Source organism: Corvus brachyrhynchos, unplaced genomic scaffold, assembly GCF_000691975.1.
Source record: "Corvus brachyrhynchos isolate BGI_N302 unplaced genomic scaffold, ASM69197v1 scaffold15, whole genome shotgun sequence".
In the NCBI taxonomy this organism is placed as follows: domain Eukaryota; kingdom Metazoa; phylum Chordata; class Aves; order Passeriformes; family Corvidae; genus Corvus; species Corvus brachyrhynchos.
In genome coordinates, this window is record NW_008238349.1 from 1,736,664 (window position 1) to 1,753,100 (window position 16,437).

A 16,437-nucleotide genomic window follows, 5' to 3' on the forward strand; every position below is an offset into this window, starting at 1 on the left:
AATGAAAGGTTCAGAGAGATGGGCTTTCAAAACCAGGGAGGTTTCAGAAACCATTACCCCGCTCTGTTCACGACTGTTCCCAGCTGCAGCCCCTGCCCATGGGCTGGCCCCACTCCCAGCCCTGGCTGAGCCCAACTGGTTCTGGGTGCTTTGGAGCAGGTAAAGGACTCTGACTCCTCAGTGGGGACAGGGTGCCTGCAAACATCCTTCCCTGACAGCAGAGTCTGCCCACAGGATCTCTGTCAGCTCACAAAATATTGCAATTTGCTGCTCCATGTATCCAACTAATCTTGCCACTGATTTAGGAAAGGGAACCTCAAAGATGTCCTGGCAAAAGCCTGGCTCAGCAAGGAGCAAGAACCAAAAAGAATTCTGAGGTCACCTACCACTGACATCTCAGTGCCAGACATCCTGCCTGAGCTACCTGAAGAGAGACATCCTCCCCAGTCAATGGGTGATTCATCCCATCAGTCATATTTTGGGAGGGGATGAGTCACACTCTGAGCCTGCCAAGCTCTCTCAAGGGAGCCTGGAAGCCTGATTTTTAGAGGAGTGGAATTATGCAGGCTAGGGGTGAGCTCTGCTTATCATAGTTATTATTTCATCTACAAATCCAAACTGCAATTGTTGGGTCTGAGCAACACTAATACAAAACATCCCACCAAATCAGCAAACACCAGCCAAACTCAGGATTTCCACTTGACACAGGTCAGGTAGGACTGGGCCCTGTGCAGGAGCCTTCCAGTTCAGACTGGTATCCTTTCATAGAAGTCACTATTTCCCCCTTTGATGTGTGCTTATCTCCTGCTCTGCGCTGCAGAAGGAAAGGGAATCGTCCCTGTTCACATGTTGAGGTATTTGCCTTGCTAATGAAGATGGTGCATATTCACTTTGGATCTGCAGGGAAATGGAAAGTGAAAAATTAAAGCTGATTTCCACCACTAATATTGTCACTGAACATGACCATGCTGTCTCCTGGCTGTGATCTCTATGCCTGCTGCTGCCATGGGCACTGGTGCCAGTTAAAAACATCTCCGGCTGCTCGCACCAAGGGATGCCTTGAGTTATGAACCCCCCAATGCAGCATTGCCCTGCCTGGGCTTGGCGCAAATATTGCCGAGTGCCCAGAATGGAGGAAAAAACCCCAGCATGTTTATATCAACAGCTTCAATGTTTGCTGTAAATCTGGATCCCAGTCAAAGGCAGGAAAAACCTGGCACATGGAGCATCCCTTCCCTTCAGTCAAGAAATCTTCCCCTCGGTGGGTTTGGGCCTGTGAGGTGGAAGCAAGGGCCATGAAGGGGGTTTCATCACAGTGTTGCTTCCCCAGATCTCAGGTGGCCTGTACCCACCACAGACTGGTGGAGGCTCCTGTGGCTGACTCTGAGGGTCAGGGTCATTCAAGGTATAAACACCTGCTGAAACAGAGCGTGGGCTGGATACAGGGGGCTCCTAAAAAAAACCCATCTCCCTTTAATGCAGCATCTTCTTCTGCATCTCCTTCATCTCTCCCAAATTGCAGAATAATATCGCGCAGAGCAGCAGAAATTGCTGTTGTTCCTGGAACAAAAGAGATCAAAACTTTGGCCCACTGAATTTCCTGGCTAAACTCACAAAAAGCAGGCTGTGACCCTAAATACGTTGAGGTCTGATATAAAACAGGTTAGTAGAAAAGTAGAAAAGTGGTGGCATGAACAGAGTGTACATCTGGACTGTTGATCTGGACAACAAAAGAGAAAATGTGGATAAAAGGGGCTAAAGCTGCAGAGGCACCCCGTGTTTGAGAGAGCTGCCTGTTCCCCCGTCTCTGAAATGGGGCTGCAGGACACACAGACAGGGCTCACACAGTCGCTGGGTGCTGTAAATAGGTGTGCTGGAGTCTGGGGTTTTTGGTGTTTGTCACCTCTTTAGGACAGGCTCTCCACGCTGTTCCCCGGGAGACGGGAAGTCACCCACGCCAGCCCCGCGCCCTGCCGCGCACGCACATCGTCTCGCTCCACTCAAACTCCTTTTATTGACTAGATCTGTAATGTGTGAAGGTCATTGCCTCACTTCACACGTCTCAGCAGGGCTGTATTTCCACATTTAGCCACTTGAGTTTGTCAATATTAACATCTGTTACTATTTAACACCTGCCACTGCTCCAAGGCAGGCAGGTTTAGCCCCCAGCCCAGCACGCTGCTCCGCAGGGCTCCCCTTCACCTCGCCCCAGGTGCCCCAACACTGCCTGGCTCAGGTCCCCCAAGGAGAAGGGAAAACCCAGGAACAGCTCCCCTACCACAGGGACAGACACAGCGAGTGCTGGAAGTTGCTATTTGCTCTGACAGACTGCGAGCAGCAACTCTGCCCTGCTCCTGCCATTTATCCACCAGATCAGTTGTTTTCACTGCAGTGGTGTGGAAAAAAACCGGCCCACAACTCCAAGCTGTGAACTTTCTGTCAAGATTCCCTGTAGTCAGAGTTTGGCCTCCCTGAGGTCCTTGTTATTATGAAAAAATAACAGTGTGTGAATGTTAACAGCCACAAATATTCATGTGACTCATGGTTCATTCCCCATCCACGGATCTCCAACGAATGGCCACAGCAGCTGAGTCATGAGTAGAGATGGGCTGAGCGCTGAAACGTTCCAGAGCACAGTACTGTGAACTCCAAGGTTTATACACAGACATTTGCTCCATCCTGCCTGTATAGAATCACAGCATCACTTGGGTTGGAAAAGGCCTCTAAGATCATTGAGTCCAACCAGCAATGCCAAGGCCAGCACTAAACCATGTCCCCAGGTGCCACATCCACACACCTTCTGAACATTTCCAGGCACAGTGACACCACCACTGCTCTGGGCAGCCTGTTCCAACGCTTTACAACTCTTTCAGTGAAGAAATTTTCCTGATTTAACCTACCCTTGAGCAACCTGAGGCCATTTATTCTCATCCTGTCCCTGTTCCCTGGGAGCAGAGCCCCACCCCCCCCGGCTGCCCCCTCCTGTCAGGGACTTGTGCAGAGCCCCAAGGTACCCCCCAACCTCTCTCCAGGCTGAGCCCCTTTCCCAGCTCCCTCAGCCACTCCTGGTTCTCCAGCCCCTTCCCCAGCTCTGTTGACCTTCTCTGGATACACTCCAGCCCCTCAATGTCTCTCTTGTCATGAGGGGCCCAAAACTGAATCCAGAATTTGAGTTTGGGCCTCACCAGTGTCCAGCACAGGGGGACAGTCACTGGCCTGGTCCTGCTGGCCTCACTATGGGTCCCAGTTTTGCATGAAATCCTGTTCTCTAGCATTCCCTATTGCCCCACATCTGCTCTCCACGCTCCCTGGCCCCAGGAGCCAGAGCTACAGTGCATCATGCAATGACCAGCGGTGTGATGGCTCTGCCAGAGCCCCCAGTCCCATGGCATGTGCCCAGCCCAAAGCTGGCTGACTCTGAGCTTAGTTAACAGAGAACAGACCAGGCTTTGGGACTAAGGCTAATGCCAGCCACTGAGCAGGGCTCTTGACAGACAAAGAGTAACTTCAGGCATTACTTTGACACTGTTGACATGACACAGCAAAGCTCAAGCCTCTTGTATTAACACAAGACAACTGGGAATGTCAGACAAAGTAAGAATTGTCTCCAAAGCAAACCAAGATGGTGCAATCTCACTCAAACTGGCTTTCATTTCCACGTGCCTTTGCATTTCCTGGTGGTGACTAGGAGCAGAAATACCCACAGATGAGCTACTGCAGAGGTTTCTCATGGTTTTGCAAGCTGAGAAGTCCAGAGAAACACTGACATCCAAGGGAAGGGAGAACTAAACTGAGTCCTGTTTAAATGGTTTGTTCAAGGCTCATCGGCCACTGGAGATCCCTGACTACAGTCATGATGGTGGCAACTCTGGTAGCTGGGACAAAACCACATAAACCAGAGTAAACAATCCTGAGCAGACGCAGCTGTTTGACAGAATTCCTCTGGGACTAGTGGGAAGAATTCTCTCTCTCTCTGCTGTTGGGTTTCTTCTGCTGAACGGGGCTCTTCATCTCTGCATTCCCTTGAACTATGTGGGATTTCATTTTCTCATGAGTCATGTGTCTCATGAAAGCAACGTCCAACTGGGACATCATTACAAAGCCTCAAAACATTACTTTCGTAGCAAATTCCCAGTAGAATGAAATTCACAAACTTCTATTTAATTAATACTGTGGACAATTACTTGCAGATTCTCCAAACCATAGCAACCAGCCAAGCCCAATGTCTTTAAAAGTTTAAAGTATCAGTTTTCCACCTCAAAAACTCCCTCCCTCCTTTGACAAGACAAATATAGTTACTGTTGATTTGCTTTACTTCAGGTAAAAATCCAGCAGCTCCCTATCATCTCAAATAGCTGTCTTGAAATTCCATTGTTTGTTTAAAATCTGATTATTTGTTTAGAAGAAGTTTTATGTCTATTCAGCTGTGCCTGCCTTGAGGGAATTTTACAGACTATTAATTCTATGCAGACAATATCCACTGCAAACAGGAGTGACTGGTCACCCTATGAAGCCATTACAGTGTTTGTGGTCCTTCTCGGCTCCTGAAGAAGAAGAGAAAGAAACAGGGAAAAAAAAAAAAAAGACAAAAATTAAAAAAAAAAAAAAGAGAAGGAGAAAGGGAGAAAAGAAAGAAGAAAAAAGGGAAAAAAGAGAAAAATCTTCCCCTCTGTACAGTGATGGAAGCTGCAGCACAGGCAGCTACAGCTAATGTGAAGAAGTAGAATGTGGTAGCTTGGGAGGCTGATCTTGGAAGAAGCAGAATTTCAGCTGTCCTAATTGCCTTCTATTTCTCTACATCTTCCAGTGTCTCCTATTAAATCAGGGCCTTTCACAACACACAATGTTCCCTCTGCTTTCTACAGGAGCAGCAAGACTCTTCCATCCATGAGTCTATCATGCACTTCCTTTCCTTGTTCACGGAGGGACTGGGGGATGTCAGAGGGTCTCAGCTATCCCATAACCCAGGGCAAGCATTAGTAACACCCTCACCATCCTGTGTTTTCATCAGGAAGGTTCCTACATCTGTGTCTGTCCCAGGGCCTGAGGGGAACAAATGGTGCCTTGATTCAGAAACACAAATCTAACTGCTTGAAGTGTAAAACACTGGAGCAAGAAGCATTTTTACACTATTATTGCTATGAGGAACAGGTTAGGAATCTTTAAAGACCTGATAAGAGTCTCCAAGAGCCAGTCCTATGATGCTTCAAAGGATGGTTAGAGCCCCAAAAAACTGAATATGGAACAGAAAGGTTTTCACCAAATAACTGTCAGTACAGTGAAGTTCAGCACTGGAGGGAAAAAACAAAGGAAAAGAAGAAAAATACCATTTTGATAGTTCTTGCACAGATTTTCACAGGACTGGGAACATATGAAATAAAATCTGGCTTTCAGCATCTTCCTCTGCCTGTTCCCCCTCACCTTGCTACAGCCTTCAGTTCTTGCTGGTAAATGTAAAGGAAGAAATGTTTAAAAGATTTTCTCTAGAAACAGGGAAACATAAGTTGGTACACAAATGGAGCAGTATCCAGCTCTGCCTTTGCAAAGATCTTCTAGAGCTTAAAAATTCCTTTGTACAGATTCGCTCCAACTGGCCAGTGAGTTCCTACACACTCAGTGGTCCTTGACCATCAAATATCCTCAAAAGGATGAGCAGCAGCAGATTTTTGACAGACCGCTCTCACTCACCAACCAGAAAACAAGAAGTAATATGTGGGAAATGAACTCTCATAAGCTTTCAGGCCAGCAAATATCACCTCTTGGATTTTACCTTGCAAGCAAACTCAATCCCACAGCAGCAGTAGCCAGTTTCAGACCACTGGATATCTGCCTTTTAATCAAAGATTTCACCTCTTGTCTGGTAGAGTTTTCATTTGACCCTATTGACAAACAAGAGAGAGCACCTAAATACAAATGTCAAAAACAGTGATTCAAAGAAGGAAAATCTTCAGAAAGAGATATCACAGTTGATGTTGAACTTCTCCTGACAGCAGCCCCAGCATCTCCCAAATGTCTTAAAAAAAAAAGCAGAGATGAAAAAGGGAGAGAGTTTGCCAGTGTGTAGGGGGTGATGGCATCAACTTTCAGCCAATTTTACCAGCTTGTGAGAACTGACAAGGCTGTCCCAGGGCAGAGAAACCACTTCTGAAACCATGATAACACTCCAGTCTTCAAGGTAACCCAGAAAGAAATGATACCCACTGTTGGGGTCTCCCCCCCTGCCATGTGGTCCTGGGAGAGGGGCCCTGGGTTCCCCATGGGTTGTTTTGTGTTTCCCTGCACAGGGCAAGGACCCTCGGGTCCCGTGACTGCCTCAGTTCCTCGGCAGATCCTCAGCCATGCAGCTGGAGAAATAAACATCTCTGAAACAGCTATCAAGAATCCGTCCATATTTATTTCTTTTCCACGGGCCTCCTTGTTTGATACACGTTGCAGTATCCCCGCTGTAACAATCCAGAAGGCAAAAAAAAAAAACCAAAACAAAACCAAAAAACAGATCACAGATACAATAAATTTCATAATGGTGTGGTCTGGCTAAGCCAATTCCAACCCCAGTGGAAGGCTGATGGGTAAAACCTACCCAAACATTTAGTCTTGCTGCTGCTTTGATGCCTTAGTGGGAGGTAAAAGCAGATCTTGTTTTCCTGGAAGGGATGTCCATTGGTTCCTGTGGGCCTCTCCAGATAAACTGACATGGCTCAGAGGCCTTTCTTGCAAGCCAGAATGTTCCTTGAGTCCTCATTTCTGTGAGTTGCCCTCTCTTTACCTCCCAGCTATTCCCAGCAGACTTTGATTTCCAATACAGTCCTAATAGTTCACTTCACTCCCAGAACATTGCAGAGGCACAGTGTTCACAGCAGACTTTACAAAGGATTTTGCAAGAAATCAAAAGAGCCATGCTCCTGGCACAAACATCTCCAAAAGGATTACAGACAGGAAGATGACCAAGAATGTGTGTGTGTGGCAGAGACAGATGCACCTAAACCCACAAGAAGGAGTACAAAAGGTGTGTGAGACAGAAGAAATGTTCATCAGCACCGAAACATTGAACTACCTGAGCCAGGAGCTGTGACCTGTGATGGTCATAAAAGTTCCTGGACTTTGCAGTGGTTTGGGGTCTGACAGAGGGCCATATCCTCACACTGGTGGAGCAAGGAGGTGACTTTGTAGGGATTCATCCTGAATAATGATTCACCTTCAGTATTCCCTACATGCAACAAGAAGTATATCAGGGTCTCCTGAGCAGGACCTGGAAACAAGGAAATTAACTTTCATCATCTGTTATCTTTTATGAGAGAGGGAACAGAAGATGTGGAGTGACTACAGAAATACTTGCCCTTCCCAAGCACCAGATGTCTTGTGCTGACAGTGATGATCTTGGCAAAGGAAGCAAAATGAGGAAGATACTGGATGGAAATTTCATGGAAGGATAATTTTTCTGCTTTAGCTTTTTATGTGTCCCTCCCTCTCGTTTTCAACTAGCAAAGGAATTCACTTGGACATCAAAGAGGGAGACCAGACACTTCTAACTGGAGAACATGTCAGCCCAAAATGGACATAAAAAACCTTAACTTAAACTTTTCCAAATGCCCAGTGAATTCAAATTAGTGACAAATTCCAGGGGTAAAAAAAGGTATCTTCAATGAATACTCAGTGTAGTCATCTAAAATCAAACCACATCAAGGTGTAAGCATGACAAGTCGTCACAGGTAAAAATAAGGCCCCTGGTTTTGATCACTGCACAGCCACACTGCATGAAATGATGCTTCACCTATTGCACAGATACACAGAGAAACAGGACAGTGATCAAAACTCGCAGTGAGCAGAATTTGCATTGGCTTTGCCAAAAGCATGTAATAAATTAGTAATCCACAGTAGAAATTAGAACACTCACATTCCCCCAGAGATGAAAGAATGGCTGAAAGTTGTGGCAAAATTCTTTCCTACTTCAAAATGCTCTGCAGTAGGGAAAAAGGGACAGAAAGAACATGGACAAATTTTCCTGAGCTGTGTATTCCCTTTGATCAGCTGTGCGAGGTCGTAAATCCTGTATGCACAAGTACATAGGCACTAATTGAACCAGCTGTATGCTTTAATAATTGGCACTGACTGCAGAGGCTTTCAGTGGGTATTTTCCCAGGACCCCTCTCCTCAGCATATCCATTACATTTCTTGTCTTATTTACTCACATTTCAATTTTAAATCCTGCCATTGGTAACATGACAGCAGTGCTTTCATGAGCCTGCCTGGGCCCAGGGAAGGCTGTCAGAGTGAACACGCTGATCCTAGGGAAAGGAGCCTGATTAAAAACCTCATTGTGTCAGCCAGGCAATCAGCTGTTCATTATCCTATGACACATGACTACTGAAATGAAACATTCACATATTTTAAACTTGAGAGATTTGTACTTTAATATAATTATTTTTGAAAGATTCTTCATCAGAAAGGTTAATAAGAGCAATATAGGTTAATAACAGCACTAAGGCAGCTGACATAATCAGATAATTGACCTTATTGATATGTTAAGTGCCCTATGCTTCACCTTGGGATGTGTGACTGCTCTCCACAGTCAATTATCTTATAATGATGCCTGCTTCTTAAGGTCTTACTGCCTGAATATTGGACTTCATCCAAGATTTTTGGTGCATCCCTTCCCTCCTGTAGGATTTCTGCTCCACTTCCATCTAAGAACTGTGCTAACATATTACATGCACTTTCCATAAATACACTGATTCAGAGTGTCATCAATTGCTTATAAATTCAGTTTCCTCCAGCCAAACTGGGAAGCAGGAACGGCTGCTCCCAGGTGTGGGATGCCTGAAGTGCTTCCAGGGCTCCTGCCCATCCCACCAGCGAGGGGCAGCTCTCCAGTGTGGCACAGAGGGATGCCATGTGGTGTGTGGAGCCTTGCTCAGAAACCCTCATGGGATTCCTCCCTGGAACAAGGCTGTTTGCTCAGGCTCCTTCTCAGACTCACAATGACCCTGCTGCTCTTCACGTGACACCAAGAATAAGAAAAAAAGCTGTATCTGCATGAAAGGCAACAGCAATTCCCCCAGCCCGGTTTTTCCCTCCAGGTAGGTGTTGTGACCCTGCTCAAACCTGTGTCTCATTCCCATGCTGACTGCATGTGCCCACTCCAGATTGTACAGAAATGTCCAAACCCAGCACATCCCTGTGTAGGACTGGGGTTGGTTAGTGGGGCACAGGAGCAGCTGGCTCTCCAGGATGGTGTGAATCTGGGTGTTATTCCCTCAGCCCTTGGCCAGGAGCTGTGCTGGCTGCTGCTGTGGCCACCACCTGCCCCTTGTTCGTGGCAATGAGAAGCAGGAGTGGTGGGCTGGGGATGAGCTGGCCTGCCCCAGCACACGCCAGCCCTGCTGCACACAAACGGGTGATGGGTGGCTGTGGAACACCCCCACTGCCTCTGCCGCAGGAATTTCTCCTGCTTCTGAAGTAAAGGAATTGCTGAGAATCTGTCAGTGGCAAAAGAGCTTAATGATCATTAGAAAGGGCCAGTCCAGAGCTGCTCTGAGTCTCCCAGCTGGGCTGTCCCTGCCCAGTTCCTGCTTTAGAAATCTTTCCTTAAGCTGACTTTGCTCACGTCCACACAAATGCTGCTTTTAGCTCAAGGGTGGCAAAATTAAGTCGTAACACACCAGAGAGTCATAAAGTTTTGGATACATCTGGGGTTCTTTTTCTTTCTCCTTGAAGTAAAGTGGGCATCAGTGGGCAAGAGGATTTTGGAAAAGAAACAGGAAGGTCTGAACTTGGAGCTGTAAGGGTTCGAAAAAGCATTTGTGATCCTGGCTGTCTGCCTAGTGCCTTCCATTCCCCCTCTCTACCAGCCACCTCATCTCCTTACCAGCCTGGGCACGCTCCAAAACGTTTCATTCCCTCAACAATGAATATTCTTGTTACCTAATGGACTTAAAATTGGGACGATATTCAGCTGAAAGGCATTAGGTAATTTTGTGAGAGGCCGGGTCTGAATTGACGCTTCTGAGTGGGGCTGCGATGTGGAGGCCAGTGAAGAGAAAGATTTACTCTGCAACCACTGTGAAAATGAGGGGTTTGGGGAAGCCATTATTTCTGAGGCATTTTTCAGTTCCTCCCCAGCAGGCCTTTGAAGCGCTCGGCAGTGTTCTAACCTCTCGCTGATATACATGCAGGCCAGTCTAATGCTGTCCTGCAGTTTAACAAATGCTGAAATGGAATGGCAGGCTGCTGCTTGCTAGCCTCTCAGGCAGGACCCTCCTGCAGCAATCTGTTGTGCTCCAGGCTTCTCACAGACATGAGAAATGAAGGATTGCTCTGCACTATTTATTAGTAAACCTGTTCTCTGCAGTTTTACCTGGTGGGACTGCTCTGATCATCATAATTCAAGAAATAAAATTTAATCTGTGTGAGTTGATATCAGTTAATAATTTACCAGGGATATCTTTACCGCAGCCTTTGCCAAGTAGTGCAATTAAATTGCACAGGCAGGGTAACTTCCATAATCTCAGGCACTTGGAAAGCTTTGGGGATGGATCTGCTGAAATAAAATTGCCTCATCCTGGCACCGGTACCTTCAGCAAGATAATTCGGGGCTGTAGGTACCTCCATGAGACAAAGAATAAAAACACAAAAGGTGGATTAGGCCACAGCAAACTACACCAGGCTGGGAAATACTAAAATAACTTCCAACTAGATTTCTGCCTGACAATCTCCTGCCTGCAGGGCAGTGAGCACTGCCATTAGCTCTGAAGCCACTCCAGCCATCAAGGTCCCCTTAGTTCCCTCCCAAAACTGGCTTTTCATTTTCAGGGACAGAGGACAGATGGTCAGCTTTAGCTTGGCACTGTCCCTCTTACCTTCCCCCCTCCTTTCATCCATTTTTAATCTACCACCCTTAATACACCACGCTGGGAATGTCTGGAAAAATGGAGATGTCTGTGATTAAAGCAATGAGGAAGAAGGGAGCCAACAGGATGCTTTAACTGCTTTCCAGCTCATATAACACCAGGTGATCACATCTGGTCTAGGCAGAGGACTCGTGATGGCAGGAGAGGTTACACTTCTGCAATATGCTTTAGAGTTTGCAGGAAAAGACACTCTACACACTAACAGACATCCACATTTCCAGCACCCTCCAGTGATCAGGTTTTACAGTCCTTCCCATAACATTATCTATTAGTAGCCACAAAGCACCCAAGCAGAACTAATGGGTTTAAAGCAACCAAGAAATATTAGGAGCTCAGAGCAACAACTTTTCTTCTGATCTATCACACAGATCAGTGAAAAGGGAGATGGGCCCTGTTAAATACATCACCCCAGTGACACACAGAGGGACTCATCTGACCAAGTCAGGTTCCAGGGCAATTCTTGTTCCACTGACAAATAAAAATATTAATTGAAAATATCCTGCTGCTCTAGCTCTGCTCTGAATAGGATCCTCAGAGGTCAACAACCTTTGGAGTGTGTCCTGGGTACTGAGGCAAGGGTGTGGAATGTTTAGTGCTGTCTGTTCGATACCACCCACATCACCGCTGGGGGACGTGGACTCGGCCAGGAAAAAGCTGAGGCCAGGAGTGGGAAGTTGTCCATGTTTTTTTCCTGCTCTCACTCCGGAGAGGCTGTGAGATGGGGACTGCTGTCACTGCTGCCACACTGCTGCTGCCCCAGAGAGAGCTCCTGCAGCAGGGCCCAAACCCTGCTGGGCGCACAGAGCTGGCATTTCGGCAGCACACCCCCTCATTCGGACACACAAACTTTCCAAGCTTTCTTTCATCCCTGCTTTCTGTTGGTTTGGGACTCGGGGTGGAGAAGTTAAGCCGTAAGAGACTCCCTGAAATATAATGGTTTTGTTTTCCCAAATACCACATGGCCCCTGCCCAGGGACAGTTGTCATCTTGCCTTTGGGAAACTACACTGGTTGCTGTCTTCGGGAAGCATTTTTGCTTATTCAGTGGTTAATGCCCTTTCGTGGGTAAAACTCTCCCTCTCTTTTGGACCCTCTTTTTGTAATATTGTCGTGGTTATTGCAATTTTTCAGTAAATGGTGATTCCAATCTATAATGTCTCCTGGTGTTCCTCCATTATCAGAAGGGGCAGGGGAAAAAGGGAGCAGCTTGAGTGGGTTTTAAACCAGCACAGAGTGTCATGAACCTCTTTACCAGGCACTTCTCTGGGAGGAACCAGAGGAGGAACCATTCATAGGAACCAAGGATTTGTCCTGAGAAGCTCAGCATGCCCCATGTCAGAGATCTCTGCTCCCTTCGTCAGGGTGCTCCACTTCCCTGCACTTCACAGGCTTTAGGGACAAATTTCAGCCTGTGTGGCAGTCATAATGTCTAGTAGCTCCATAATAACCCAGAGGAGCACCTCCAGTGGTTGGTGTTGAACACAGGCACAGAGGGATAATCCCTGCCTCCAACAGTTCAGGCTGGGGAGAGACAGCAAAGAGACACCGTTTACCCTCCTTTTATGAGCAGAAGGTTTGCTGTACCCCTTTGCACATGAACTGCAAGGTAATTAAGAACCTGACTGACTTTTTAGACACTGAAGCAAAGTATTTTGAAAAGCTCAGGGGTTTGGTGTGCTGTAATCAATTAAATTGATAGCTGCTCACAGCAAACCGAGGCACTGCTAGAGAGCGGCTGAGGCTCAGGAGGAGCAGCTGCAGGGCTCCTCTTCCCCAAGGCAAGTCCATCTGCAGAAGGGATGGGATGTGCAAGATGGCTTTGTTGTTCTGACTCTGTCCCTGCTGATGCTCCTGCTGGGTACTGAGCAGAAACAGGCTTAGACCCACTCTGAATAGCACTGAAAACCCCATCTTTTCTCTTTGAAAAAGCAGCAGCCAAACTAAGACAGCTCACGCTGTTCTAAAGTATTGCTGAGTTTGCAGAAAGTACTGGCGAGCTCCAACAAAATCCCTGGGACTGTCTGGAGCTCACAAAGGGGAAAACCTGAGCAAAGCAGAGACTTTTATTCCACACAAACTACTAATAAACACTCTGGTGAGTTGGAGCTACTATGACCATGGAAAGCTAGTGAGCAGCGGGTCACTCCAGAAGGAGAAAGGTGGAGTAATGTCCTGATTAAATTATTTGTACATTGTCCCCAAGAAAAAAGAGGCTCCAAGATGAGCTGAACCCTAATTAGGCATAAAGGAAACCTGTGAACATCCTAGTCCATGCCAAACATTTCAGAGTTCACACCACATTAGACACCAGAGAATCAAAAGTCAGGACACAAATCCCTGAGCAGCAGCTTCAGCATTTCCACTACTACACAAGTGTTGGGTTCAGACCAGTGACAATCTTTTGAGCAAGGACTCCCATCTGCCTGTTTCACTGCATCAACTACCAGGACATTTGTGACAGCATACAGATAATACATAGCAGTGATTAATAAATAATCCACGAAGCATGGCACAAATTCTGCACTGAATCCATTTCCTGTCCCAAAGCTCTACAGCAAAGCAACTGCATTACAGAAAATACACTATTTGTACAAAAGTTGAAAAATACTGCTGTCATAATTAGATTTTCCATTAGGCTTGTGTGGTATAATTAAAAGTGTAATTTCTCTGTAAGCACATAGCAGTGCTCTAGGAAAAGGGTGTCAGTACTTATTAAGGGCATATGCAGGTACTTTAACGAGCCACATAAATTGATTAAGTACTAAACCAGGCTATGGAGTCTAATTGTTTTGAACAAATACCTACTTACTGCCTGTGAAAGGACACATTGCCTTGCCTGTTGGAAAATGCAATTTATTCCAACAACTACTGGTTTTATCCCTGAATGCCATTCTCAGCTCTGGGTACCCAAATGTGGACACCACAGAAGCCTCTTGCAGACAGCAAAAGTACATGAAGAACTCAGAAGGAAGCAAGAGCTTGACAGGGCTTGTGCCCTGTCCCTCTCCAGCTCCAGATGATCCGTGCAGCCCCTTTGGGGCTAATTTGCCCTCAGCAGAGTGCAATAACTTCCCCTGCCTTTGCCAAGTCTTAGCTAACACTCCTCCCTGTGTACTTCCCAGTGAGATTCCAATGGAGCAGACAGGAGCTGGGTCAGACAAGCCTCTCTGAAATCCATACCTGCTATTATTAGCCAGATTGGGCATATTTTTACTCAAGCAGGCAGTTGTGGTTTGTGTGAGCCCAAGTTAGGGCTTAGTGGTCTGCTCTTCACAGGCATGTGACACTCTCGAGTCCTTAAAAAGACTTGGAGGAGCCTCTGAGGAAAACCCTGTGGCTTATATTTCCAGGGAGGATTTCTGCAGTCTCTAGGAACTCCCAAAGCAGCAGCACTGGAACAATGAGCTGTGGGCCTCTGCAGCCCCTCGGGAGGACTCACCCAGCTCCCAGCTGACGGACTGCCCACCACGTCAGCCCCAGTTCTGACACGGGGATGGGCAGGGAGCTGGCACCTGATGCAGGTGCAGTGCAATGTCCACCTGGGTTCAGCTGGTCCAGTGCTGTCCCAGCAGGACTTGAGGAGCTCGGGCAGGAAGCAGAGCTTCCCAATATGAACTTAAAATAGAGCTGAGGCAAGAAAGAAGTACCTGTCAGGCTGGGAGGATTTGAATCAATAAGCCTGATTCCCCCAGCACGGTGATTTCCTACTGTTGTGCTTGCATAAAGTCATCTTAGCTTTTCCTGCTAATAAATGGGAAGACAATCTGACCCAGGCTGTTCATTGACAAGCTCTGCAAAAGAAACCTCAGGAATATTTTATTCCTCCCACATTAGGAACGTACAGAATATACAGAGAAATTTACCATCACATAATGATCCCTATTATGCAAAGCAAGGCTGACAAAATTTCCATCATTACATCCCTGACAAGTACTCAGAACTGCGGGGGCTTTCAGGCTTTCTTTTGAAAGAAAAAAGACCTGCAAAGTAGCTTTAATGTCTTAAATATGGAGTAGGAACTTCATCCTCTCCCTATTCACAAACACCTTAAATACATCTTCCTTCACAGCTCGTTAATCCCTACTCCTCTGCACTTCAGACATTTAAATTCTTTCCACAGATCTAACACAGAAGAGGTGTTTATATCATGTTTAATCAGCACTGGCCAGCTCTGAACATCCCTCATGACCTTTCTGGTTACTGAGTGACCAGAGATCATTATGGAATCAACCAAGCGAGGGCCTCGCGGGAGCCCGAAGCCCTCGTGCCATTACCAAACCACAATCCTTCTGACACATTTTCTCCTGCTTTTGCATCCGAAAATGTCCATCAAATGGCTTCATTAACACTGAAACACTGATTAAAATCCTGAACCTGAAGGACAAGTGGGTAGGCAGTGAATTAGAAGCTTGCTCGGTTTTATGCTGTTTTAGGGTGCAGATCTGATCCAGTTCCTCTTTGGTTGGAGGCTCCAAAGGCACCAACTCTGACCCCAAATCTCTGACTGATGACACTGGCAGGTGATGTGCTTTGCTAACTAGTGTGGCTGCACACACAGAGCAACATTCCAGGGCCATCTCATCCTCTCACTGCCACTGGAATACCAGCTTAGGCAAATACCCAAGAGGGGTGTGAGGAGAGAGCATGTGGGGCTCACAGGCACAGCATCCACCGGCTATTTTGTCTTCCTTGCCTTTTTTTTGTCCTTTCTGTGTGTCCCTCTCCTACCTCAGATCTGCATTCAGATCTCCCCTGATTTCCTTAACTGCTCCACTGTAGCTATTCAGACCTTCCCAAGCTGGGGCTCCTTGCCTCTTTGCAGCCCCTGCCCAGCCTCCTTCCCTCCGAAGCTCAGCAGAGGAAAGAGCAGAGGCTGTGGGCGTTAATGAGCATCACACGGGGTTCCTGCTTCCAGCACTTTCCCTCTCACACACGGCGGGCCAGGGGCACACGTGAGCCCCAGAGCAGCAATTAACGGATTTTAGGAGCAGAATGCCCTCGGAGGGCATCAGCAGATTGACACATGGTATTTCTTCGTAATAATGACTGTCCTGAAATGTATCTGATCCGTGTGCTGCTGTGTTTCCAGCAATTTGTAAGAACTGTTCAATGTGTAGCCAGCTGGAATGCACAACAGCACATAATTGTTCTATTACTGCAGACTTCAATTGTTTCTCTTTTATTCATTAAATGGGCATTTATTGGAAGAAAGGTCCTTTTTTTAGATGCATTTTTACACAGCTCTGGATTGGACTTGCCAGGACTGAACAAGGGCAGACCTTCCCTTTTCTCACTGTGCTCTTTGAAGGAAAATGGAGAGCACAAACACTGGAATTTTTGTGTTTTAAATGGAGATGTTGAAAGCCTTTTACATTCTGCACTAGAACAAAAATGAAGCCTTTTGAAATGTTGCATGGGAGTCAAGGCAAAAGGCCACCCACACTGACTATGGGAGAGGCGAGAGCAAGGGGCTGCTCAGCAGCAGCCTTGGGCATCCTCTGGATCAGGAAAGCACCCCAGGACTTAGGGAA